The sequence below is a fragment of the Macaca mulatta genome, chromosome 10 (genome assembly GCF_049350105.2).
Source record: "Macaca mulatta isolate MMU2019108-1 chromosome 10, T2T-MMU8v2.0, whole genome shotgun sequence".
NCBI classification, from domain to species: domain Eukaryota; kingdom Metazoa; phylum Chordata; class Mammalia; order Primates; family Cercopithecidae; genus Macaca; species Macaca mulatta.
Genome location: NC_133415.1, coordinates 59,973,915 through 60,001,156, shown reverse-complemented (window position 1 = coordinate 60,001,156; position 27,242 = coordinate 59,973,915).

Sequence of the window (27,242 nt, the reverse complement as noted above, 5' to 3'; positions counted from 1 at the left end):
CTGTCAGAGGTGTTGGAACCAGAGCAACTCCATCTTGAATAGGAACTGAGTAAACTAAGGCTGAGAACTACTGGGTTACATTTCCAGAAGGTTAGGCATTCTAAGTCACAGAAGAGGTAGGAAGTCGGCACAAGATACAGGTCATAAAGACCTTGCTGTTAAAACAGGCTGCAGTAAAGAAGCTGGCCAAATCCCACAAAACCAAGATGGCCACGAGAATGACCTCTGGTTGTCTTCACTGCTACACTCCCACGAGTGCCATGACAGTTTACAAATGCCATGGCCATGTCAGGAAGTTACCCTATATGGTCTAAAAAGGGGAAGCATGAATAATCCACCCCTTATTTAGCATATAATCAATAAATAACCATAAAAATGGGTAACCAGCAGCCCTCAGGGCTGCTCTATGGAGTAGCCATACCCCACATGCACACTCATGCACAAATGTACACACACACACCCTCACACAATGCTCTCTGGACTTGCTTTAGACATTATCTATCTTCAGTTTATTTTCTTCCTCAGGAAGCAAAGTAGCATTCTCATGAAGGATTGGAACTGAATTTAATCTTTTTCTAATAAAATCTGATGTCTGCATCCAGCCAGGCAAACTGGGTTTAATTTTCCTAATACAACAGCCAGGCACAGTGGCTCATGCCTATAATCCCAGCACTTTGAGAGGCCGAGACGGGCAGATCACCTGATGTCAGGAGTTCAAGAGCAGCATGGCCAACATGGTGAAATCCCATCTCTACTAAAAAAATACAAAATCAGCCTAGCATCGTGGCAGTGCCTGTAACCCCATCTGCTCGGGAGACTGAGGCAGGCGACTCACTTGAACCCGGGAGGCGGAGGTTGCAGTGAGCCAAGATCGTGCCATTGCACTACAGTCTGGGCTACAAGAGCTAAACTCCATCTCAAAAAAAAAAAAAGAAAGAAAGAAAGAAAAAAGAAAAACAATTTCCTAATACAGTATGTCCAGTTTGTGACATGGCTGTTAGATTTGCATTAACAACACCTCATGGGTAGCTTCCATCTGCACAGTCAGTGCCTGGGGTCGTTAAGACCTCATGAAGCAGACTGGTGGCTGCTGTGGGGCGGTGCTGCAGGACAGTATGGATGACAGGGCAGCCCACTGCAGAGAAGGAGGGCTGTTTCAAATATGTATCTACATGAATTTCTCCATTACTGTTTTTTAAATTTAATGACAGTGAGTGCTATTAGAAGGAAGGCCTTGCATGTGAATTGCCTAGGTCCTTGGCATATTGAACAAAGATGAACAAAATGCACAAAGGAAGTAGCAGAGGAATGAAACGCAGAGACGAAGCAGCGAAAGCCAGGCTTTATTATAAAGAGAGAAGGCACTCCACAGGGTGGGAGTGGCCCGAGCAAATGGCTCAAGGGCCCCGTTACACAGTTTTCTGGGTTTTAAGTACTCCTTTTGAGGTCCCTATGGGCTCCCCTTCATCTGGATGAAGGATTTGATTCATGTCTAATTAAAGGCTGATGTGAACTTGCCTGCAGTCAACCCAAGGCTGGAGTGGGTTGGTAGCCAATGCAGATGCAGAGATGGCCCCTGCCTGGCCCGCAGCCAATCCAAGGCACTGTCCCGTCCCATCTGAGACGTGGGAGAAGGGGGAGAATTGTAGGCAGAGTAGCCTTTGATCCTTGTTTGCCTTTTGATCCAGCTTTAGGAAATTACCACGTATTGGCTTTTGATTCCCTGCCCCCAGATCTTGTTTTTTTCCCTTTGATTCAGCTTTGGAGAGACAGAGCAAATTGGCCTTAAGTTCCCTGCCGCCAGACCCTATTTTTCTGCCTCATGAGTACGTGGGAATCCTATTGGTTTCTGTATTGATTTCAGAGTCTCTGTTCTGCCCATTCCTAGTTACTTACCTTAGGGCTCTCCCTAGGACCTTGGTGATTATCTCATCTATAACATGATAGGAATAAATTAGATAACCACCAGCATCAGCATTCTGTGCTGATGAGAGAGCGGGAGAAGGAAGGCCAGCAGGGGCACTGCTGCTTGGGTGGCCGTGCCGGCTACTGGCAGCAGGCACACAGGTGGCTCTCACAGCCTCAGAGACTTCCTTTCCCTCCCAGATTGACTCCATGTTCAGTTTCTCACAAAATGGAAAGAGTAGGGATTAGCTCAGAAACTTAGGTCCATCTTCTGCTTTTGTCTTTACCTAGTGGTGTGACCTTGGGGATAGTTCTTCATTCTCCTGAGGATTTTTTTTTTTTTTGTCATTTGAAGGAAACGTATAATTTCTGCTCCCTTCCATTTGGAACGTGCGATGACTCCATGCAGCTAAAATGCTGTGCTCATGGGGCCATCCATGATGCTTCCTGCCTCTGGAGGAAACCTGAGGGTTCTTTCAACACCAAGCTTATCACTCACTATAGGATAGTGAAAGTCTTTCTGTGCAGATGCATGTGGGTCAACAGATGCATGTGGGTCAACAGAATTTTCAAAGCAGCTTTTGACAAGAAACGTGCTCAAGGAAGTCCTTTCTGATGTCTTGGGTTATTTTTGCTCTCCCAAAGCCATTGCTCCCAGAGTTTCCTTCACACCCTGACCTCAGACGACAGGCTATGTTGCTGCCCCTTTTCCTGCGAATGCCCAGCCTCTGCGCCTCTCATCTGCCCAGTGGGGGACGGGTCACATCGCTGCCAGGAAGCATAGCCACACTCTCTCCTGCCTTCTCGCACGTGGCGTGCTCACTTCCACATTGTGCAGGGTCCTGGCCCCATTCCTCCTCCCAGTGTCTGCTTTGGGGAACCTCAAGGGGAAGCAGTGGGATCATTTTTTTTGGCAGGTGAAGCACAGTTGGCTAAAATGGATTCTTCAGCTTGAGTGGTTGCGATGCATGTTTGTCGTTTTTATCAGTTCCGGCTGCTCAGTACTTAATACACTGTGTGGCTGTACGTAGGCCTTTAAGCTAAACAAATAGAAGAAATTATAAAGCAGAGGACTTTTATTTCATGGGCTGCTGGCTGAGAAAATCATAGGCAGATGTGTCGAATTGGACTGTTTTCATCTGAAAGTCTGCTCACTTCCTCAGCTCCAATTCTTGATGTATTGTGTTTATCAGACTTATGTCTCTTCTCATATTTTGGGCTCTCACAAAAAAAATATAAGCTTAAATGCAAGTGGCTTATGCTCACTGCCTTATTTACATTTCATCTAGATGATGTCTAGATTTTGGCATTGAGATGTCCTTTAGAATTGACGGAAAAAAATTAAAGCACGTATTTTACTTCTCTGATGTGTCGGGTACTGGGATAAATAACAGTGAGGGAAAGGGGTGGCTGTGACACCTGCCATGGAGGCTGGCATGGATGGTGTGGGACAGACTCATGGGCAAGGCGTCAACCCCCAGAGGGTCAAGCACTGTGGTGGGTGGCAGGGGCAAAGAAGGAGTCAGGGGCTGGCTGCTGCCGGAAGTGGTCCCTGGAGCAACCCAGCAGCCCAAGGGTCTTGCCTGGGATCTTAGCTCAGGCCCTGCTGCCCAGTGGAGCCAGAGCCTGCACTTTTAAAAGCTTCCTGTGTGATTCCTGTGCACATTGAAGTTTGAGGAGTGCTGGTCCTGATGGAAGAAGGTCAACGTTAACAGTTATCAGATGATTGAAAAGGACCTCCCCGGGAGGCGAGGGCAGAACTGAGTCATTATGTTGGAGAAGGAGTCGGTGCTCGCCAAGCCCAGATTAGGAAAAGGAAACATCTGGTGCCAAGGAGGACATTGCCAAAGAGCCTGGTTTGTTCTGGGAATGGCAGGAGTTTGGGGCAATGAATCAGAGACTAGCCTGGATGGGAGAGGTGAGCAGGTGCCCGGATCCCACTGGTTCTCGAGTCATCAGATGCTGACATAGAACATGCTGTGGTTGGGACTGAAGCTCTGCAGCCAGACTGCCTGTTTTCTGCCCACTGGCTGTGTGAGCTTGGGCCAGTTCTGGAGCCTCTCTGTGCCTCTGTATCCTCATATGTAAGAACAGTGGTCCCAGCAGCACCTACCCCATGGGGCTGTTCTGAGAATTCACTGGACCAATCTGTGTGAACTCTTGAGTACCTCCCCACACACAGCAAGTGCTACACAAGTGACCAGTATATTATTGGTGACTGAAGGTTGGCAAGTTGTGAGCAACATGGGGAGGTTTAGTTGGTTTCTTATTTGTTTTTGTTTCTTAATAAAGGATGTTTGGCAGTTACAGAGACAATGGAATACGAAGAGATATTGGTGCAAGTGCAGTTTATGGGAAATCAGAGAACAGCAAATTGAGCTGCAGCTGCATCTGCAGTCCCGTTGGCCACATGCTCTTCATCACTCATCCCAGGATAGAGGACAAGTAGCAACATTCCCCGGCATGGCCTTGCCCCAACTTCTCTGAAGTGTCCGTAGATATCAGACCGTAAATGAAGACAGGTTTACATCTCAGAAAGACAGTGACTGTTAACAAGAAAATGCAAAGTCTGTAGAGTAGAGCCATGTCCCTGGGCAGGACAAGGGCCCAGTAGCTTAGCTGGGTATCATGCTGGCCAATGACTATGGCAAAGAGGACTGAGAGGCCAAGCCACAGACCAGCACAGTGTCACCATCACAGGCTGGGCCTTCTAGATCTACCATTTGTCAGCCATGGAACTATGGGAAAGACACTGAGCTTACTCACTCTGGATGTCTTTGTCTGGAGTGTGGGGATCGCCGGGATCGGCTTGGCTATTGGAAGAATAAATGGGGCACATATGTCAGGGGCCTGCGTGGGACTCAATATGTGCCATGTTAGGGCTTCAGTGGTGGTTTGGGGCCAACGTCTGCCTGCCCACTTCTTGGGTTTTGTATGAGGGGACCTAATTCACAGAGCTGAATTGGAACAGGGAGCCATTGTATTAACACTGAGCAGGCTGAAGGATCCTGGGGGGCAGCTCTGAGCGAAGCTGCTGGAGATCACGGCTTGGACAAGGAGCTTGAGGCAAAGCCACATGCCTCCCACCTCCTCTCCTTGAGTCTGGGACAGTTTATGCAAAAGACAAAACGAAAGAGAAGCTGAAGGAGGGCAGGAAATGGGGGTCACCTCACCCTAGCTCTCAGAGGACAGAGGGCAACACCCCCAGAGACACAGTGATGACGTCCCCTGCATGGTCCCGCTGCTGTGCACCCTGCCCCATGAGACCAGCACAGTGGTCTCTCAGAAGGAGCCCATGAGAGAGGAGGCATTTCCTCCAGGACCACCCTATGGAAGACGGGAGCTGGCCCCTACACCATTCTCACTGAGAGGTGGAAGAGCTCCCCCTTCCCCATGTGACACTATAGCTGTGGCTGTGGTAGACTCCACACTGTTACCACTATGGCAATGGCTCAGAGGCTGTTCAGAAGGACAGGGAAGCAGTGGGGAGAGAAGGAGGAAGAACCCTTTTCCTCATCCAACTAGCTAGAGTCTTCCGAGGAAAAATTCCTGCTGAACCCAAACCATTCACAGGAAACCAGCATTGGAAAAGACCATTCTGTAGCCATGATGAAGTAGGCAAAACCAAGAATCCTCCATCATTGTGTCTGAGCACAGGCAAGAACAGGAGCCCTACAAGCCGTGAACATGACCACCCATCCTTAGCAACTGTAGCTCCAGTCTCCCTATTCCTCCTACCCCTTGGATAAAAATCAGTGAATAATCGATCACAGTTACTCCATGTCCTGACGGTATCCACAACAACCCCTGCTTCCTTGACTGCTCCCAGGATCAACTAACCCCAGCCCGGGTCCCATCACAATTTCCTCTACATCTGTTACTGGGAGCACCAAGGTTCTCCATGGCCTGTAGTCTCTCCTGAGCTGCAGCAGGTAATACACCAGACTTTGTCTCATGGTCTCTGGCTGGGGGATATGGACAGTGCCAAGCCTGTACTGATGTTTTGAGGGTCCTGGTCAGAGAGGTGGCTCTCTCTCAGGAGACAGAGAGGTATCTTAAGGGGACTGGTGGGAGAGGGAGTTAAAAGGTTAAGCTGCAATGGGAAATGAAAGATTTGCATATTTTGCACAAGAGTTTTGTTTCTATTTTATGGCACGAGGAATCTCTGGTGGTGGGGCGTGGGTGTTAAGAGTGATTGGATTTGCATTTTAGTGAATTGCCTTAGCTGCCACTTTAAGAATGTATAAGACCCAAGGCATGCTGGCTAATTGTATATAATAATCATAATCATCCAGGTAAGAGGTGGTGCTAGTTTGGATTAGGGTAGTGAAGATAGTGTTGGAGGGGAAGGAATACATTGGAGAGAGAAAGCAATCTATTGGATTGGCTGGTGAAGGGGAAGACAGGGACAGTTCTGGGATCCTGGATCAGACATTTGGGTGAATGTTGGTGCCATTTGGTTAAACGGAGAGTTGGGAAGATCAAGGGTGGGTGTTTATTTCAGGTGAGGGATACTCATTATTATTTGGACGCTTGCAGTTTGGGATGATTTGGGGTATCCGGGTGGAGATGTTCCTTCCAGAAGCCTTTGGGCTTGATAAGAGTGAATGTGTTGTTGAATGGACAATAATTGGGAGACCTGGGTGGGGGGTGGCTTTGAGTGCTCACAGGGAGCATTTAGCGCTTAGTGCTGGAAAGGAGGACCTCGCTGAATATAATGCAGAGGTGGAAGGGACTAATCTTGGACTTCCATGTGGTGCTGGTGAAGCAGGGCACACTGGTGCAAGTTTTTCCACCTCTGAGCTACAGTTTACTCTCTGTGCAGTGGGAATAGATGTCTGAATCCTGCTAGATGTTCTCTGGATTGAATTGCATCTTCAAAGGGTCCTTGTTGTCTGAGTGCCATTCCCTGATCCTCCATAGTTGTGTGGTTTCACAGGGAGCTACTCTGGCATGAAAATATTCCCCTAAAAGCTGACTGCCACTTGTGTAACTAGTCTCTGTTCAGTCATTCTCTCTGCTTAACTCTGATATCTGCTTTTATTAATCCACTAATACCTTTGTCAGTATCCCTCTGTTGATCATTGTTAACTTGGGATGAATCAAAGAAAATGAAAATCAACTGTGAAAGTCAAAGCATCAGTTTTGAAGAAGTTGCAGGATTTCAGGAAGCTAAGGAGGCAGACTTGGGGGCTGACTAGAGAGCAACACACTATTGGCTCTGGAGGAACTAGCCTGACAGGGCAAAAAGTAGGAAAACTTGCTCAGATTGACCACACAGTCTTCAAAAGATAATGGCTCAAATATCAGTGGATTTAAAGCAGCTGTACATAAAATAGGCAAAGCTTTGGAATATTATCCCCCACTTCTACCCCTAAACTTCCATTTTTAGGATAGGACTGTGGTAGTAAAAGCATTCATGCTAGACAGGCATTTTCCAAAATCAACGTGTCTTATAAATTTCACATTCGTTACTCAATATAATATATCATATACACATACATTTTGCTTAAACTATAATGCCTTTGAGAGGCCTCTTGTGGTACACATCAGCTTCCAATAACAAGTCCCACCCCAGGAAGGAGCTGGCTCCATCTCCGGCATGCATGGCAGGAACTTCACAAATGATAGGTCTTTTAATCTGCTGCCTCACTTTCTTTAGGAAGGAAAGAAGTGGGAGATGAGAGATGTGGAGGCCTAAATAATGGGTACTAGGGAGCAATGAAAAGGGAATTCATTCAACAGCAGAAAGTTCATGTGGTAATTTGAGAAGGATACAAGGTATTCAGTAGGTGCCAAATAGGAGCATGCATCCCTTCTTCTTAAATGGAAGTTGGTGTCCAATCAATTTGGCCCAAAAAGAGATATCACTTTTAAATCTTGAAGGTCCTGTTCTAATCTTTGCCCTTCAGGAAAGCAATTTAGCCTGATCTTAGAATCTGGCTCTCCTCTTTCCTTTAAACCATGTGGGTTAAGTTTCCTTCTTTTTATATTTGCCCAAAGCAAAAGTAATATTATAACTTGTTACCTAAGAGGAAATGGATTTCTTTGAACAAATAAGCACTGCTTTTTAAAATAACAAGACAACATAGTCATTGGGTAAAGATCAAGTCCACACTGTGTTTCGACAAACCGAGTGGGTCATTGCTCCCTCTTGTCACTGCCGGAGCATGGGCAAAAAGGTCCACCTGAGAAGGTGACTCTGTGGCCCCAGCAGGTGCCACCATGACAGTCACTCACCCAGTCCCTAGGAAGTGGAGATGGAGGGTGAAATCTGCTGTTGGCTGGACAGAGCAAGCAGGAAGGATACCAAGATTTGTCATTGCTGCAATAATTTTCTTGGTTCTCTGAACAGGGCATGGGAAGTATGGGACAGGGCACAGGGACAGTAGTGAGGGGAACTTGTGTGTATTTTCCAGAAAGACAATGCCCTGCATTTCATTTGGGCTAGGAATCAGAACCATCCCGGTTTACTAAAGTTTGCTTAACTTGTGAAAGACACAGTGCAGTGATGGACTAAACCACACATGTAACCGAGCAAAGACAACAGACAAAGACCTCTTGTGACCTGCATGGGCCACGGTGTTATTGAGTCTGGGTGTAATCTGAACGGGAGCTAAACATTTGGAGAAGGCTTTATTCCTGACCTGGGACTAGTGGTAGTGGAGGGGAGGGAAGGTGAAAGGGTGCTTAGAAAGTGTAAATAACTTGGGGAGACATGAGTGAGATACAAGGCTGGAAATGATAAAGGTGGCAGGCACATGGTTTTTATTCACGGGCCAGGTGAGTCGGTTTTTCTGTTGTTATCTGAAATGGCAACAGCTTGTTGGATATTTATGTGGGACCAAGCCCAAAGTTTATGCAGGCTTGGGTGTATAAGAACTGTCACATCAACTCATGACTTTTGAGAGACGATAGGTGCCACATGCTGAAAATTAGGGGAAGGATCTAGAAAAAAGAGGTCAAGAATAAAGAAAACACCCAGACTTGGTTTTTCCTCCTACCTGGATTGTTGGGGAAGTGGGTTTTTCCTTATACCTGGGGCGTTGGGGAAGTGGGTTTTTCCTTGTATCTGGGGCGTTGGGGAAGTGGGTTTTTCTTCTCTGACTGTGTGTGTGTTCTGGCACCAGGCTGCTGAATGTCCTGAGTCCATGTAATTGGTAAGAAGCATGGACCAAGACTGCATTGCTGTGGTGACCGACACAGGGCTTCCCACAGAGATCCTGAGACCTTCTCTGTGAGATAAGAAAAGAGATGGGCAGATGCCTGGGCAGAAAGGTGGATTTTATAGAGCGGCTCCTCACCCGCCGGTCTTTGCTCTCTGTTGGAACCCTGTGGCCGCTAGGGCTTGTCACTCTGAGTACCTAAGATAAGAAGCCCTGAGGAGACTCGTCAGCACGGCCAGTGCCTCTAGGAAATCATTCTGACCCATGAGCAGGGTTCCTCTAGGAGGTGAGCTGCTGCTCTGAAAGGAGGGCCACACTTCAACATTCCACACCGCATGGGAGCCCTTGTCATTCCTCTCCTCAAATGCAAACCTCTTTTTCTTAAATTTAAACTCAAAGTGTGCTCTGAAGATAAAACAAAGCACCACCACAGGCTACACTTTCAAACTTACATTTAAATTCCCAAGTCAATGAATATACACCTGAAAGCCATGTTCCATATAGGAAGTTTAACTTTCTGACACTGTGTGTTGATCTTCCCTATTTTCCACCATCTTCCTGTTGGTCTCCTTCTATGTAGCACCTTTCATCTTATATAAAGTGTAGAAACAGTGTCAATCTATTTTATAAACTTATTGTCAATCATGGAATAGCAGCTAGGTTCATGGTGAGATCTTAAATCTCCTATTTTTTGTGGATGTACTGGCTTCATACAAAATAGTCTTAGTAAGGAGGAGCAAAGAAACCACTGAGGTCCCTCTCATATTCCACGCACCATACAAGCCCACTGAATACATATTGTAAGTCTGCACAAAACCATGCAAGGCAGAGAGAAGTTGGGTTGCATGGTCTGAGAGCAGAAGAGCTTCCCCAATTAGCAGATGCTAATGTCCAACTGTAGAATCCGCACTTGGGCATTACCCTGAGCCTCTGTGGGAATGGTATTTAGTACAAGGTATGCCCTCAGTAATAATCTCTGAGTGAATACATGAGGGTGTGAATGACTGAGTTTAAGTGATGTTGTTATCAGATGTGTAGTCAGTCTGCCTGGCTATTTCCCACATTTTAATAGACATTTGAAATGCCATCACATTGTTGATGGCACATTTGGACCACGTGTCATGGTTGCTGGAGAACCATTCCTTTCTTTCCATGCAGTGGTTCAGGCTCTGTTCTGAGATCTACACACTCGCAGAGCCCATCATTGTGTTCACTAAGCAGGTGCATTTGGAAAACTGGGCCCACCATGGCTTGCTCTTCATGAACAAGCCCTACCTCCCATCTAGAAAGTTGCCATAGGCAGCCAACAGAAAGCAAAGGAGTGAGATAAAGAGTAAGGAGAAGAGACGTCTTACATAAAGCAAGGGGGTGGTGCATTCAATGAGGACTAAAAACATTTCAGTTCTAAAAAAGATTTTCAGTGTATGTATGAGTGTGTGTGCATGTGTGGGCATGTCCACCTCTGGTTTGTGCTTAGTTGTCCACTGTGAAATATGCTAGTGGTGCATTTTACCCAGATCACCATTACTTGGCTGGTGCACCCATCCTCCAGCTGCCGAGAAGTTTACTGCTCAGTCCCCAGCCATACTCTCCGTGGAACACTGCCCTTGGGTGATGGAGAATTGCCCTTGGCTGATGGGAAATGCCTTACCTGGAGATGCCCACTGCTGTTCCTCACACTCCCAGAGTCTTCTTGGCTCTGAGACTAACTGATCCTGGGACACAAGGGCTCAGCTTCCTGCCTCAGGTGGAGCAACCCTTGAATGCCATTTGTGTCCCAGAGTTTATCTATGGATTCCAATTATCTATGTGGCATAACAGCCACCTAGCCCTGAACTAAATGACTTAAAACAAGAAACATTTTATTATATATCTTGAAATGGTGGGTGAGGCATTTAGCAGGGCTCAGCTGGGCAGTTCTTCTGTTCCACAGGGTATTCACTATGGTTTCAGCGTTTGGTTGGCAGCTAAATGGGCCCAGAGTATCCTAACAGTTTCATTCAAGTACCTGGCACTTTGGTGGGGAAGTAGGAAGGTAGACACGGCTGGCCTCCTCTCCCTCCTCAGGTTGTCTCAGGGTCTCTCTGTGTGGTCTTATTAGTAGGGTAGCCAGACTTCTTACATGACAGCTGAGGGCTCCAAGAGTGAGTAGTCCAAGGAACAGAGAATGGAAGCTGCCAATTCCTGGAGCCTGAGCCTAGAAACCATCACAGCCTCATTTCCACTATATTCTATTGTCAAAGTAGTCACAGGCCGAGTGGGACTTAATTAAACTAAAGAACATCTGCACAGCAAAAGAAACTATCAACAGAGTAAACAGACAACCTGCAGAATGGGAGAAAATATTTGCAAACTATGCATCTGACAAAGGTCTAATATCCAGAATCTATAAAAAACTTAAATCAACAAAAAGCAAACAGCCCCATTAAAAATGGGCAAAGGACAAGGTGGAAATGCAAATCAAAATCACAATGAAATACAATCTCACACCAGGCAGAATGGCTATTATTAAAAAGTCAAAAAATAACAGATGTTGGCAAGGCTGTGGTGAAAATTGAATGCTTATACACTGCTGGTGAGAATGTAAATTAGTTCAGCTATTGTGAAAATCAGTTTAGAGATTTCTCAAAGAACTTCAAACAGAATTACCATTCAACCCAGCAGTGGCCTGGATATATACCCAAAGGAGTACAAATAGTTCCACCATAAAGCACATGTATACATATGCTCATCACAGTGCTATTCACAATAGCAAAGACATAGAATCAACCTAGATGCCCGTAAATGGCAGACCAAATAAAGAAAATGTGGTATATATACACCATGGAATACTACACAGCCATACAAAAGAATGAAATTGTGTCCTTTGCAGCAACATGGATGCAGCTGGAGGCCATTATTCTAAGCAAATTAACCAGGGAAAGAAAAGCAAATACCACATGTTCTCACTTAGAAAGTGGGAGCTAAACCTGGACACAAAGAGGGAAACAATAGACACTGGGGCTTATTTGAGGAAAGGAGGGAGGAGGGTGAGGGTCAAAAAACTACCTGTCAGGTACTATGCTCAGTACCTGAGTGAAGAAATCATTTGTATACCAAACCCCAGTAACATGCAATTTACCCATGTAACAAACCTCCACATGTACCTGCTGAATGTAAAATAAAATTTAGAAATAAAACGTAGTCACAGGCCACCCAGGTCCAAGAGGAGGGACCATATACCTCACCTCTCAATGGCAGAGGCATCAAAGAATATGGTCCTCCTACAGACTGAGGCTAGACTTCTAAAGAAATCACACAATGCTTGCCCCATCCTCATTGCCTTGTTCTTCATGTGTTTCTCTGGAGAGCTCTCCCCCAATAAATTGCTTGTCAAGAATCCTCATCTCAGACTCTGCTTCTAGGGACCCAAACCATCAACCTAACATCCATCCCTTGTCCTCCTTGGCAGCAGCAGCACAGTCTTATTGAAGTTTATTAATGGAGCCCCAGGTAACCCACTTCCAGAGTTCCCAGCTTCCCTGGCAGCTGGGGTCATGTGATTGTTGTGCAGCATCCCTATTAACCTCAGTAGGGAAAGCACTGGGTTCAAGAGGCTGAAGAAGAGACCCAGAGCCAGCAAATGAGACATGAGGTTTTTTTAGGGGCTACATACAGGAGAGAGTCTAGTGGCTGTGAATGGGACAGGAAAACTGCCTTACATACAGAAATGGTCCAGTGGCAGCAGGCTGGGCAGTAAAGCCACAACTTCTTGCAAACAGCATGCAATTTATATAGCATTTTCAATTAATACCCTCTCCTTATCGACCTCCAGCTGACAACTTTCATCCAGTCCAAAACTTGGGGCCTCAATCCTCTGTATGGCGCATGTTCCATGAGACAGGCCAGGGGCTCAGATGTTTTTCATAGACAAGGAACTAATCACCGGGTTGGCCACATCCAGGTTCCCTAGCTCGGTACACACATTCAGATGCATCTGCTATACTGGGTCATTCCCCGTGTAACTTAAATTATTGCTATCAGGTGTACTTACTCTACATTGACCCAGTTCTGGCCAATGAAAGTCAAAGGAATTCTTTCGTGGGGCATCTCAAAATTGTTCTGCTTTCTCAGTAAAAGGAAGCATACACACTTGACACTACCCCCTCCCTGGCCCTCTTTCTTTTATCTTGGATATGGTTGTGATGACTAGAGCTGCAGCCGCCATTTTGCAAATGTGAAGGAAGGGTCAAGAGAGTATGAATACCACCTGCTTTCATGTTGCCAAGCCACTGAACCAATGGCAACAGCTGCCTACTTCGGACTTGTCAGGTGAAGAGAAACAACCTTTCGTGTTGTTATTGTTCAGGTCATTGTCTCAGGTTTTATGTCACTTGTAACCAAGTGCAATCCAAACATCCTTGCAGGGGATAAAATAACCAAACTAATAGTTGAGGAACAAAGACATCTACTTTACAGTTCAAACTGATACCCAATGAAGAGAGGTATCTTTACAAGATGGCATTAAAGATGCAATTTGAAATATTAGCTTCATGTTGAAGACATTTCCCCCTTTAATCTGTGTTTAAAGTTAGCATGACATAATTGAGAAAACAGTCTGATCCACTTTCTTTTGTCAGTTGAGGGTTTTTCTTTCTCTATTTAAATGAAAGTTGCTGATTGTCATTTCCACAGATGTTTTAGAACCTAGATGTAATTTGCAAAACATGAAAGAACTAACAATGTTCAGTTTGAAGCTGGCTTATCCTCCATTTAATTCTGTTCTCTACTCGTTCTGTTCAAATGGGTTTTATTAGGGCCTGAAGTCGATAATAAAAAAGGAATGGAATTCAGCATCACCATTGCTGCTGCAGCTGTCTCCATTTTAACACACGTGCTCATGAGGAGACACTTCCCTCTGTGACAGTAACTGGCACCAATGTAGTAATGAACTTGGGCTTCCCTTTGTCTTCCTTGGGGACAATGGGCTGAGGCCTGGCCAGACTACTTCTAACTCTACATCCCTACCACTTGTTATCCTCCCAAATACTTGGTTTAATATAGAACTCTTAGTATTTACATAGCAATTTCGCTTAAAAAATGCAGATACCCTGGGGTAACCAGGCATCATAGAGCAACCATTTTTTGAGTTCCAGGCAGGAAAGCAGATGCTGAGAAGAGTTTGGTGGAGGAGAATTTATTCCGGGAACATTACCCTAGAGAATAGGAGTAAAAACTGGGAGAAGCAGAGTGGGCAAAGGAATAAAGACAATCCAAGCTTGTGGCTTGAGCAGGTCACCACTGTGGGCAACTGGGGCTCACTCTTGCTGGGCTTCCTCTGGGAGGTGATGTGGAATGCCCCTCAAAAGTTTCCACACAACATATAGAAGAAAGGAGTCCTATTGGTTGAATTCAAAAATTCAAACTCAAAGTAATTCAAATGTATGAAAGTTTGAACTTTAACTTATCCTGAGCTTGAAGGAACATGGCTATGCAACTTGAGGCATGTGCATGCAACTGTGACTTCTGCCTTTTTTCTATAAATGATTAAGACCAAAGTACACCAGAGAAAAGACCCCCTCAGATCACCACCCCTCCTCATGGAATAATGAACTAATCTGTAACCAACCAAATAGCTGTGGCATCTGTACCTGTTCTTGTAAGGAAACTGTTGTGATCCTGTTGGAACTTTTCTGTCTCTGCCTATGTAAGTGAAACCATAACTTTCCCACTCTGGAAATGTTGACCCCCTTTCATTTGGAGTCAGTGCTTTCCTGGGTGATCACCCTCAAGCTTTGTGCTCATGTAAACTCTATACTCGTGATGGAATGAAGAAAAAAGCCAAAAACAAAACAAAACAAAAAAAAACCCTCTGTAAGATATTTAAAGAGGTTTATTCTGAGCCAGTATGAGTGACCATGGCTTGGGAAACAGTCTCAACAGATCTTGAGAAAGTGTTCCCGAGGCAGCTGGGTTACAGTTTGGTTTTACACATTTTAGGGAGATAGGAATTGTAGGTAAAATCATGAAGGTGTATATCGATTCCATCTAAAGGGGTGGGATATCTTGGAGAAGGTGGGTTTACAGGTCATAAGTAGAGTCAAAGATCTTCTGATTGACAATTGGTTTGAAGAGTTAAGGTTTGTCTAAAGACTTGAAGTCATCAGAAAGAAGTGCTTGAGTTAAGATAAAGGGGAGTTGCAGAGACCAAGATTCTTGTTATGTAGATGAAGCCTCCAGGTAACAATCTTCAGAAGGAATGGATGATAAATATCTCCTTCCAGATCTTAAAAGGTATCAGACTTTTAGTTACTCTCTCCTAGATCTAGGAAATGCCAGATTGTACTGATGGAGATTCACCACAGATGCAAATTTCTCCCACAAAAGACAGCTTTGCAGGACCTTTTCAAAATATGTCAAAGACATACATTTTGGGATAAAATATTTTTATTTCCTTCAGGGTCTGCTTCTGACTTGTGATGTGATACCAGAGTCAGGTTGGAATTTGGTCCCTTTTTGCCACAAAGGGTTTGTTTTGTGAGTCTTGTGGTCTCTATTTTAATGTTAATGCTGGTCCCTTGTCCCTAAATCTCTAAAGGGATGGGTATAATGAGGTGTGTCTCACGTCCCTTTCCATCATGGTCTGGAACTCAGCTTTTCACAATTCTCTAAGGCTCCTGTGGCCAAGATGGGGGAATCTATTCAGTCAGTTTGTTACCAGAAAGGGGGTCCCAACCCAGACTCCAAAAGAGAATTTCTGGCCTTGTGCAAGAAAGAATTTGGGGTGAGTCCAAAGAGTAAAGTGAAATCAAGTTTATTAATAAAGTAAAGGAATAAAAGAAGGCTACTCCATAGGCAGTGTAGGGCATGGGCTGCTCTACTGAACATACTTAGAGTTATTTCTTGATCATATGCTAAACAGGGGTGGTTTATTCATAAGTTTTCTGCGAAAGAGGCAGAGATTTCCTGGAACTGAGGTTCCCTCCCCATTTTAGACCATATAGGGTAGCTTCTGGACATTGTCATGGCATTTATAAACTGTCCTGGCACTGGTGGGATTATCTCTTAGCATTCTAAGGCATTATAATTAGCATGTAATGAGCAGTGAGGAGGACCAGAGATCAATTTCTTTGCCATCTTGGTTTGGATGGGTTTGGGCCAGCTTCTTTACCACAACCTGCTTTATCAGCAGGGTCTTTGTGACCTGTATCTTGTGCCAACCTTCTATTTGATCCTGTGACTACGAACGCCTAATCTCCTGGGAATGCAGCACAGCAGGTCTCATCCTCACTGTACCTAGCCCTTATTCAAGATGGCTTAAATGCCTCCAACAGTCTGGGTGGGTGGCTTAAGATTTTATTTTTGGTTTACAATACTTAATCACATTCTCTGAATCTCATTATTTAAAGCTGACATCCTGTGTTATGCCATTCTTGCATTCCTATAAAAAATACCTGATACTGGGTAATTTATAAAGAAGAGAAGTTTAATTGGCTCATGTTTCTACAGGCTGTACAGGAAGTGCAGTGTATTCAATGTCTACTTGGCTTCTGGGGAGGCTTCAGGAAACTTACAATCATAGTGGAAGGCAAACGGGAAGCAGGCTGATCACATGGAGAAAGGAGGAGCAAGAAAACAAGGGGGAGGTGCCACACACTTTTAAATAACCAAATCTCACAAGAACTCACTCACTATCACCAGAACAGCACTGAGGAGATGGTGCTTAACCATTCATGAGAAATCCACCCCCATGATCCAGTCATCTCCCACTAGGCCCCACCTCCAGCATTGGGGGTTATATTTCAACATGAGATTTGGGTGGAGACATATCCAAACTATGTCATGTCCCCACCACCCCCATACCCCAAATCGTCAAGAATGCCCCTGTGGTGCCATGTCCATGCACTATCAGGTAGCACACGTGTGCATGCCAGGTGAGTTCCACAGATAACCCTTATGTGGTGTCATCTGACCCTCATGTCAGCCACATTTACGTGGCTCCCCTGACCCTAATGTGGAGAGCAAGAGATGCAGGGTTCAGGGAAGTGGACTCTTCTAGCCACTCTTTGCAAAGTTAATCAATGCAGTGAGAAAGAAAAATAGCTCAGAGCAGTCTGAGGAATGTGACTTATGCAAAATCTATCAGGCCCAGAGAATAGGAAACTTCAGTCACCCCTGCACCCATGGCCAGGGACAATTATTTAAAGGCATTTAGTTCTTCTTTTCTTCCCTGTAGTTTCTAGACTAGCTGATAAATGACCTAAAATGTTACTGCAAGTTTCACAATGTGACGTCACCCATTATCTTCACATTCTTGGAATTCGTGATACAAATAACAATGTTTAGTCAATCACTAATTAATGTAATTTCTGTAAACCAATGAGAACTCCCAAAAAACAACTTTGTATCTTCCCACTCCTTGTACCCCTTTGCCTTTAAAAACCTGCTTGTAACAAAGACCAAATGGAGCACATATCTAGGATGACTTGGGTCTCAGTATTCCAGGCAGCTGCGAGCATCTTGGCTCAAGTAAACTACTTAAAGTTATATTCTGTGCCTCAGCTTCTTTCTTTAGGTCAACACCAGCAAATGGCTGGAGGAAGAGTGGGCAAAGAGGATATGAGGTAGCAGATGGGAAACGTTCAATTCAGCATCTAATAGGAGAGGTCAACAAAGTTTTCTGAAGGAAATAGGAGCCATACAGAGAGTAAAGAGCACATATAAGCCCATGGAAAAAATAAAAACATGGTAGCACACTGGAACACCTAATGGAAGTTGGAAGAGAAAAAAAAATTATCTGGGTGGCAGGAAAAAAAAGATGAAAAAGAGGTGGGTAAACAAAGAGTTCTGAAATCAGAACTGACAGAAGAAGCTAAATTATTCCCAAGAGAGTTAGAAAGAAAGACTAAAAATGTGGAAAGGAGTGCAACAAAACAGGAATCAGGGTGGCTTTAGGTTTATAGCAACAATATTGGATGGCAGAAAATAATGAAACAATATCTTCAAAATTCTGAGGGAAAGGTATTTCTAACCAATAATCCTTTCCCTAACCAAACTGTCAATAAACACAAGAGTAAATACTTTATAGCATGCAGATCTTGAAAAATTATCTTTCACCTGTCCTTTCAGAGAAAGCTGCTGGAGGATGTGCTCCATCAAAACAAGGGGCTATACTAAGAAACAGGAAGACGAGAGATCCAGAAAAGGCGGTATAACTTGAGAGAGAGTTAAAGTGGATCCCCAGCATGACAAAATGACCCTAGGATGACAGCTGCACTCCAGTTCCAGAGGATGAGCAGTCTTAAATGAAACAGCATACAGAGACCCTGGAGAGATGTTAAGAAAATGCAGTTGGTGGAATACTTGTTACAGGTAAATGATTTATACCAGAGTTTGCAAATTTTTCTTAAAGGACCAGATAGTGAACATTTCGGACTTTGCAGGCCATATAGTCTCTGTTACAACCATTGAACTCTGTCATTACAATATGGATTGAAAGCAGCAGCCATAGATAATACAGAAACAAATGGGTGTGGCTGTGTTCCAGTAAAACTTTATTTACAAAAAAGGTAAACAAGCTAGATTTGACCTGCAGGGCATTGTTTGCTGAGTCCTGCTTTGAACAATGTGAGTGAACTCAGAGTATAAATTAGTTGTGATTTCATAGGAATCTAAGCATATAAAATGCCAAGGTAATCTTTAACTCTATGGACAACAAATTTTTTTAAATGTTTCCCATAAAATACCAAGATAATTGTGCATATTACATGGCTCACCTGTGAATGATCTTTATACAATCACAATCATGTAGACACTGAATACTCCTCTACCCCAGTTTGTGATATAACCATGTGGGGAGTACGTGAAGGGTGGGAGGGGTGACAGAAAGAGCAAGACTCTTGTCCACTGTGGTGGGAAGCCTACAGGTAACACCCAGAAGGGAGAATCAAGAAGTAGCCACAAGGCCATGTCATTTAGGTGCATGACAGAACACCTCAATAACAAGTAGCTAAGGGTTGGAAGAGGAGGCTCAGTGAAGAGCAATTTAGGAGAGTCTCTGGTGGCCTAGAGAGAACTGTCTCAACTTCTTGAGCCTACCTCTGGGGTCTGCCCAGACCAGACCTCCTGGGAGTGGAGCACACTGTGACACTCCTAAAGTGGAGGCTTGCCAAGGAGTATGGATGGAGCTTGGACATGTGGTCAGGGTGCTGCTTACTTCTCGTTTTCCACACCACTGGGCAAAGCAGGAAAGGGCTATAAAGGACAAAAGGGAAAGGTTATTTAGAACAGAAGAAAAGGGGGTCAGCCCTGGTTTGGAGCTGGTGCTCCTTGCAAAGCCACATTCCAACAGGATGATTTCTAGGATTCTATGAATTCTAGAACAATTGAAGGGGTATTTGCTAAGGCAGGAAGACAGGATACACTTTATTTAATGGTTTGTTTTATTGATATATGTAAACCAGGTCCTCCTGTTTGCATAGGGCAAAGATGTTGCCTTTGCCCACTGCACAGTGTGGAAGCCCAGCCTGGAGCAGCTGGTGGGGAGAAGGGGGCAACTGGAACAGAACTCGAGGGCACAGCTCCGAAAAGGAGATTTGCTGGTCCCATCTCCAGTGCAGGTCCTTAGTCTGTGCTGTCCGGTTCAGGGTGGAGGTCCGCTCCCGGCTCTCAGGGCCTCCCTTTCTAAGTCTCCACCCAAGCGGCTCTGAGAGAACCCAGCTGACTCAGGGACAGTGGAGCAGAGGCTGGAGAGGGCAGCGGTGAGCCTGGGCAGCGCCAGGTGGGGACCCCGGCAGCAGAGGCCGTGAAACAGCCCTGGATTGGGGTTAGCTGGGATCAGATTCTGGATCAAAGCAGGTATGACGTAGGGACACTGTAGGGTGAGTCCATGGAAACGTGGGTGCAGAGGCGACAGCGCTGGGAAAGGGGCAGGCACAAATGCACACGCAGCCCCCCGCTCTGCGGGTATCTCCTGCTCACTGGTAAAGAGATGACAGATCTGCTTGAGCGTTTTGGTGTGGCAGGACTGTGCCTTATCTCCTTCAGTCTGTCCCAAAACCTTGGGTAGGATTTTGTCCTCACTTCACACATAAGAAAACTCAGGTTCAGAGGATTAAATATCATACCCAAGGCCAGGTGAGCAGTTCCACGACCCCACAGCTGCCCTGGCGGCCTCTAGGAGGCCTCCTAGCCTCACTGCCTCACTTGGTAATGTTGGGCAGAGCTGGGGTCTATCCGGGTGCTCCACCTCTGGGCAGAGCCGCAGCTTACACTGCAAACTTTGGAAGGAGGCATTGGACTTAAGGGAAAGTTTAAAAAAAAAAAGAAAAAAAAGAACACTCCTGTTTTTTTTGTGCTTCCTGCTTCTTACCTGCTCTTCAGTCAGAGCAGCGTGACTTCTGTGGTGACTTGGGTAATCTTTACAACACAGCTTTTCTCAGAACCTCAAATAACTCATTTACACATTCTGGATCCATTATGGGAAATCCGGAATAAATGGATGCCTGGTATCACTGGGGAAATTAAACTACAGCAATAGAAAGTATCTTATCCAGACTTCAACAGCCAACCAGGGAGCACAGGCGCTGCGTACCCAGAAGCCAGGCAGCCTGAGCCTCTCCAGCTTCCCAGCCGTGCACCAGCAGCTCCTGGAAACACTCACAGGACGCGCCTCTGTTCTCAAGAAGCCACATGCCCCTCGGCTACAGCGTGTCAACCCACAGTCTCCTGTGTGCCTACTGGGGTCAGAAGTGATCGTCGGGAACGAGAGCCTCACTTAAGAATTTAACAAGGCCCAGGGTAGGGGACGGAGCCATGCTCAGAGCCGCATCGGCCAGCCCTCCATGCTCAGCCACGTCTCTTTCCTGAACTATGAAGGGGATGGTGGCACCTGCTCTGTGGACACTGAGGGACTCACAGGTAGTGTAGGTGATAGGCCCCCCGCCCCTCAGGACTCACCCATGCAGGGCAGGCTTGCTTCTCATTTCCACATGCCAGGCCAAGCAGGAAAGGGTTATAGAGGAATGGACCCTCCTGGGTGTGGACGTCTCCTTCATAACCCCTGGAACCCGACAGAGAGGAACACCTGGGGGTTAAGGTGCAGCGGGACCAGTGCTGTCCAGTCACCTGCGGAGACAGGCATTTCTATTCTGATTCTGTTCATACACCAGCCACCAGACCCACATAGCTATTAAGCACTTGAAATGTAGTTAGTGGGACCAGCGCATTGATTTTAGTTTAATTTTAGTTAATTCATATTTAAGTTTAAAAAGCTGAGTGTGGGTCGTAGCTACCATATTGAACAGTGAAGATCGAGCCCACAGGGTGTAAATGACAGGTGCTCATTAGTGTCCAGTCTGACTCTTTCTGGGACATTGTCACTGTATCCGGGATTCCCTTCCTGAAAGCCTGGCATCTGTAGGGTTCTACAGATGTCAGCAGAGTTTATCAGGCCCAGCTGTTGACTCCTGGAGCAGGTGTGCTGACAAGTAAGTGAGACCATGTGCTGAGCTGCCACATGCCCTGTGCTGGGGAGGACCTGTGTGTCATCTTTACTTGTGTTCTGATCAAAGGAGAGAAGGTGTAAAAAATTCATGGAAAGTGTAAAGTGTCAGGGAATATTAGTTACCATGATTAATAGTAATCATCAGAGTGACCTAATTTTGTACCTTCCCCTTTTGGTATCTTGCGTAATATTCACATACCTGTGGTGGGGCCTGTCTCCAGTTTACAGAATTAAAAATGGGCTGGGAAGTGAGGTGTCTCCCCAGGAAACAAGGGAGTAGGTGCAGGGCTCAGAGGAACTGAGCTGTCCCAACCCCCTGGTCCTCCACGGCTGCTTCATGCAGGGACATGGAGCCTGAAGTCTCCACCCTCGTCCCCTTCTGTGCCTGTCCCAAAGCAACCCTTCTCCCTCAGACTTTTTCTTTTTGAAAATTATTTGAATAAATTTCTTCTTCTAATTCTCTAAGATCAAAAAAAGTATCCTTTATATATTTAAAAAAGCAGTAGTATGAAAATGAGCCCAGAGATCCTTACATTATAAATGCTTAGAGAAACTTCATGGTTATAAAAACAGTAATTAGGTAAGAGGCCCTAAGCATCTGATTCCTTAAAATGCTCTTTAAGGTGGAATGGATTTAGTTAGCATCTGGCACCTTGCCTCATACTGGTATGAGTGCTTTCCATGTTAGTAAATTTCAGTATCAATTCGAAGGCTTGGCAGGCATGATCCTAATGCTGGTGAGAACAGAAATCTGCTCCTCATGCTCACAGATCCCTCCTGGATTCCTCCTGTGTGCACACTGAGAACAGGGAGCTGGAATGACCTGATACTGTGGGTTATGTGTACATGAACACAGTGGCATTTTGGGTGGCTTTGATGGTACCCCTTCTAGAGGCATTATCTTTTTTACCCGGTCTGGTGTGATATTGTCTGATTAAGGGATTCACTAGCAGGGCTACAGGATTTCCTGCCCTCTGTGGATGCCAGCAGTGCACTATCCACTATCGTCATGGCCCCAGAGGGCTCCCACCCAGGTGATGCTTTACCATCCTCAGACTGGCAACGCTAAAGGATAAGTTGTGTTCATTTCACCACCGTCCAGTTTGGCGCCAGGCAGCAGTGGGGTTGCTTGCTGGGATCATTCAACAGGACCTCATTGCAACGTCAATGCCCCCCAAGATGAAGTTGGGGTTCTTGCACCCCAGGTGGAATTTTCTTTTCCTTAGGTTTATATTCAGGAATGTCCTCAGAATTTGGCAGACGTCTATGAGGCCAATGACAAACAGTGCTCAATGACAAAGGGATATTTCTATAGAATAGTGGCCATTATTTGTGCTTGGAAGGAGGGGCTGTGATCCCGCGGGGATGGGGAAGATGGAAAGGGAGAAGAGAATACAGGATCCTCATTCCAACCCCAGTGGGTGCAGCCTGAGGCAGCCTGCTGTTGGGCAGTGGTTCTCGCTGGAACCTGGAGGGTTTCTGACTTCATTCAGTAAGCTGCTGGGCCAAGAATGTGCATTTCTGTCACTTTCCCTGGCAGTGCTGAGGCTGCTGGTCCCTGGTGGTTTCCTTCAATGCTCCTTGGCAGCACACTTGCTGGTGGAGCCTGTGAAGGTTCCCATTTAACGGCTTGCAATGAACCTGCCAGTGCAGAAAGCAGAATGACAGAGTTCCAGTCCCCAAGTCCCAAAGGAGCTTCCAACTGCATCCCTGTAGTGGCATTAACATCATTTTCCCCAGCACTTACTTAGGAATGCCGGTCTCCTTCTTTCCATTATACAGGGAATCCAGCCCTTTAAATGCAACTACAGACCTGTTTCTCAAGTCCAAACCTGGCCTCTGTTTCAGCCTGGCCCGCGGCCTCATTTCAGGTTTCCAACCTCTCTCACAAGACTATTTGAGAGCCTCCAGCTTCACATTCTCAGCCACCTATTTCTCTCTCTCCTCCTGCCTATCTCACCATGAGGGCTTGTGACATGCAGCTTTCCCTTGTCCAGCCTGTCTTTTGGTAGCTTTAAGACCTTTCACGGCCCTGTGTGTGCCCATCAGGGCTTTGTTTCTGGGCTTGAACAACAAACAACCCCTGCCCTAGACACAGCCCCGCTTGTCCTCCTGCCCTGCCATTCACATGGTGTTCCTTTGCCTAGAGGCACTCACGTTCCTCCCCCTAGAAAATGTGTCTTCACCCTGCAGGGCCTGACTCAGAGTTCATGGAAATGACAGAGGAGGTGCAGAAGGTGCATCCACTGAGGGGACCCTGGACACTGGCCATGCCTTCCTTTGCTGGGGCCAGGGTGGGGCTTCCCTGGTCTGACCTGCAGTAAGGGGTTCCAAGAGTTCTGTGCTATTGGAACAGGGCATCCACATGGTGTGGACAGGATGGGGCTGAGCAGAATCCCAGGTCACAGAGGCCCCCAGTTCTGCTGAATGGTCTGGGAAGCTATGCTGGCTGCTGCTGAGAAGACTCTGCACCCAGTGCTGCTCCTTGAAAGGCCCAGGTCTGCTGGCCCCCATGTGATGCTGCCATCTGGTTTCCAAGTCACTCCCTGGTGTTGGACCCGGAGGTGGCCAACAACAAAAGGTTCTGGAAAGACCCCCAAAGGCTGTTTGGGCCCCAGTCCCCGTGATTTGTCCCTCTTCTCCCTCCCCCTCACCAAAGCCATGAACTTGAAGCCTGGGTCTCAGGTTGGGTTCAAAGTCAAATGGTTTATTTGGGAGGTGAGGGAATAGTCCCCGGAAGGAGGGCGTGTTGATAAGCCAATTACCATGGTCACCTGGAGCTTAATCACTTGGGTATACCTAGGAAAGGTGTAGATTCTACTGTGCCTGGGAAGTCTCTTATCAGACAGTGTTGTGGGTTAGATGATGTCCAGACAAACGACATGTCCACATTCTAGCCCCAGTACCGTGGGTGTGACTTATTTGGAAACAGGGTCTTTATAGATGCAATCAAGTTAGATGGCATCACCAGAGTAAGCGAAATCCAAGGACTGGTGTCCTTATAGATGGAGGTGACACAGAGACACAGAAGGGAGTAGGCCATGTGATGTGGCCACAAGCCTGAGCTAGAAGAGGCAAGGCAGGAGCCCCCAGAAGCTTTGGAGGAGCATGGCCCTGCCAACTCCTTGCTTGTGGACTCACAGCCTCCAGACTGAGAGAGGCGAGTTTCTGTTGTTTAAGCTGCTCATGAGTGGCACTCTGTTACAGAGGGCTGTGTGGGGTGGGCTGTCTATCCCCAGCTCCCCCAGTCCTTGGTTGACGGCTGCTATTGAGAGGATGCTCATTTCCAGGCATCTCTGTGCTCAGGCCCAGGGCAGGGCCTCTGTGGTTCTGGAAGGAGCTTCCCAGCACAGAAATGCTTCCAGTGGCAGCTGTAAGTTGGCAGAGTACAGGGAATGGTCTGGGATACATGGGCAGGGCATGGGTAGAAACTGCTGTCCCTCGTTGACCAGGCTCAGAGGATGTGGTCCTTGCACCAAGCATTTGGGATGAGAGACAAGGTCTCAGGGAGCAAAGAAAGCAGGGGCTTGTGGGAATGGGAGTGGGTGCAAATCAGTTACTACTTGAATATCTTCCCCTAAGGGACTTCCACCCCAACATCCTGTCCCCAAGTGTTCAGTTGTCCATGCCCTTTGCTCCTGAATCTCTCCCTGAATCCCAGCACATGCCATTGCACTGTAGCCATCTGTATACTTGATGCCTTCCCTTCTAGAATTGTCATGCAGTAGTGAACTGCACACCTCATCTTTGTGCTTCCACATACGTAGTGGTTGGTATCTATTTTATTGTTTCAACTTTAGGGCAAAAAACACCTAGAGTCAGCCTATGAAATGCGGGGACCCATGGAGGGCTGTGCAGTTGATCAGGCTCAAGGGGCCTTAGGGAGGGGATGGTGGCCAGGGCTATTCCCATAGAAGGCAGGGTGCTGGGCCTGTATGTGGTGCTGCTGGTGTCCCAGTCTGCATGGCTGCCTGTTCCTCTTTTTTGTCCTGTCCTTCCTCAATGAGGAAGAGTATCAGCTAACCCAGCCCCACGTAAGTAGCTCAAGGCCAGTTCTCCCTGTTGCAATGAAGCAAGATTTTTCTCAGCCCCTTTGCTAGGCTCCCGGCAGGAGATGCCCCATCGACTCAGCCCACCTGGCCATGCCTAAAGGCAATGCTCTGGTGTGGATCTTGCACTGCCACGACTGCATGCACAGCCTCTGGCTGGTGGGAACATATGAACGAGTGTGTACAGGGTCTGGCCAGCCAATCTGAGCACAGACACAGGAGCAGGCTCTGTGCAAAGCCCACACCAGACCAGGTGTGTTACCAAGGCAGGGGTGCCTGCAAACTCGAAGCCCCAGAGCAGGTGTTACAGTATGCTAATTAGCTATTTTTGTTCCACTGTCCATAGCCTGATGAACGGCAGTGTGTTAGCAGCTCAGTCAGCCCCTTGCCCAACTCTGACCCACTGCTCTGGGACTGGCTGGGCCCCACTCCTGTTTCTGTTGTGTGTGGCAGCTGCCCTCCACTGTGAGAGCAGAGGAACACAGTGCTGCAGCCTTTCTGGGTACCCGCCTTTGGTGGGTCCTCAGCTCTCGTCCATCATCCAAGAAGAGTGAGGTCATGCTGACACTTGAAAGGTGACGAGGATGGAGAGCTTTATTGAGCAACGAAACAGTTCTCAGTGGAGAGGGAACAGGAAGGTGGTCTCTCACCCGCAGTCAGGTTGTCTTCCCCAGTGTGGCTGAGTCTGGGGCTTTTATAGGCACAGGATGGAGGAGGCATGGGCCAAATATAGTACTGGGAAAGGCAACTTTTGATCGGTTAAAAGCATTATTCAGAAAGAACCAGTTGGGGAAGGGTGGGCAAACAGGAACAGAAGTTCTCACTCTGGGTCATGGGTTTCATCTGGAGCCAACAGTCCAGGGTGTTTTGACTTGAAGGTGAGGTTTCACCAGGGAACCACCCCTGTCTGCCTAGGCATCTGACTGCCTCCTGTCTCTACCAGCATTGGTGCCTGAACAGGCCATCCTCCTGCAGACGGAGCCACCCTCCTGCCTGCACTGGAACCAATAAAGTTTCCACAAAGATTTAGTCTTGATTTTTATCTTTTTCTTTCCCATTCAAATCATGAAGTTCTCTCACACTTTTTAAGGTCACTTAGGTTCTAAGTCTCAAGATAAAATGTCTCTCCCTAAAGAATAAACCCCATCACCTCTCTTCTTCCTAACCCCAGAGAACACCTTCATCAGTGATATCCCACTCTGCTGGGTTTCATAAGGAGGTATTCCTGGAATGCATCTGGGGGAGTTGTGTACATTCTAACCTTTCCTCCTATTTTTTTTCCTATTTCACAATTACTACTTTTTAAATTTCATTAATTGCATATTAACATTCACACAAGCAGGCATGCATCTAAAATCCACCAGCCTTCAATCAGAGAAGCAGCACACTGTAGTCACAAGGTCTTTGGTCTGGGGCCTGACACCGAGTGGGAAAGCCTGTCCCCACCTCTGGCTGCCATGTGACCTTGAGCAAATCGGGTCAAGCAAGTCACTTCATTTTTTGCCTCTCAGTTTTCACACCCTGGGTTTAAGTATCAGGGCAATACACCGTAGGCTGTCCCAAGAGCACCTCACAAAACCTCCCTCTCATTTGCCTCCATCACCAGACTCTGAACTCCCTCCCACCTCCCCTGAGAAT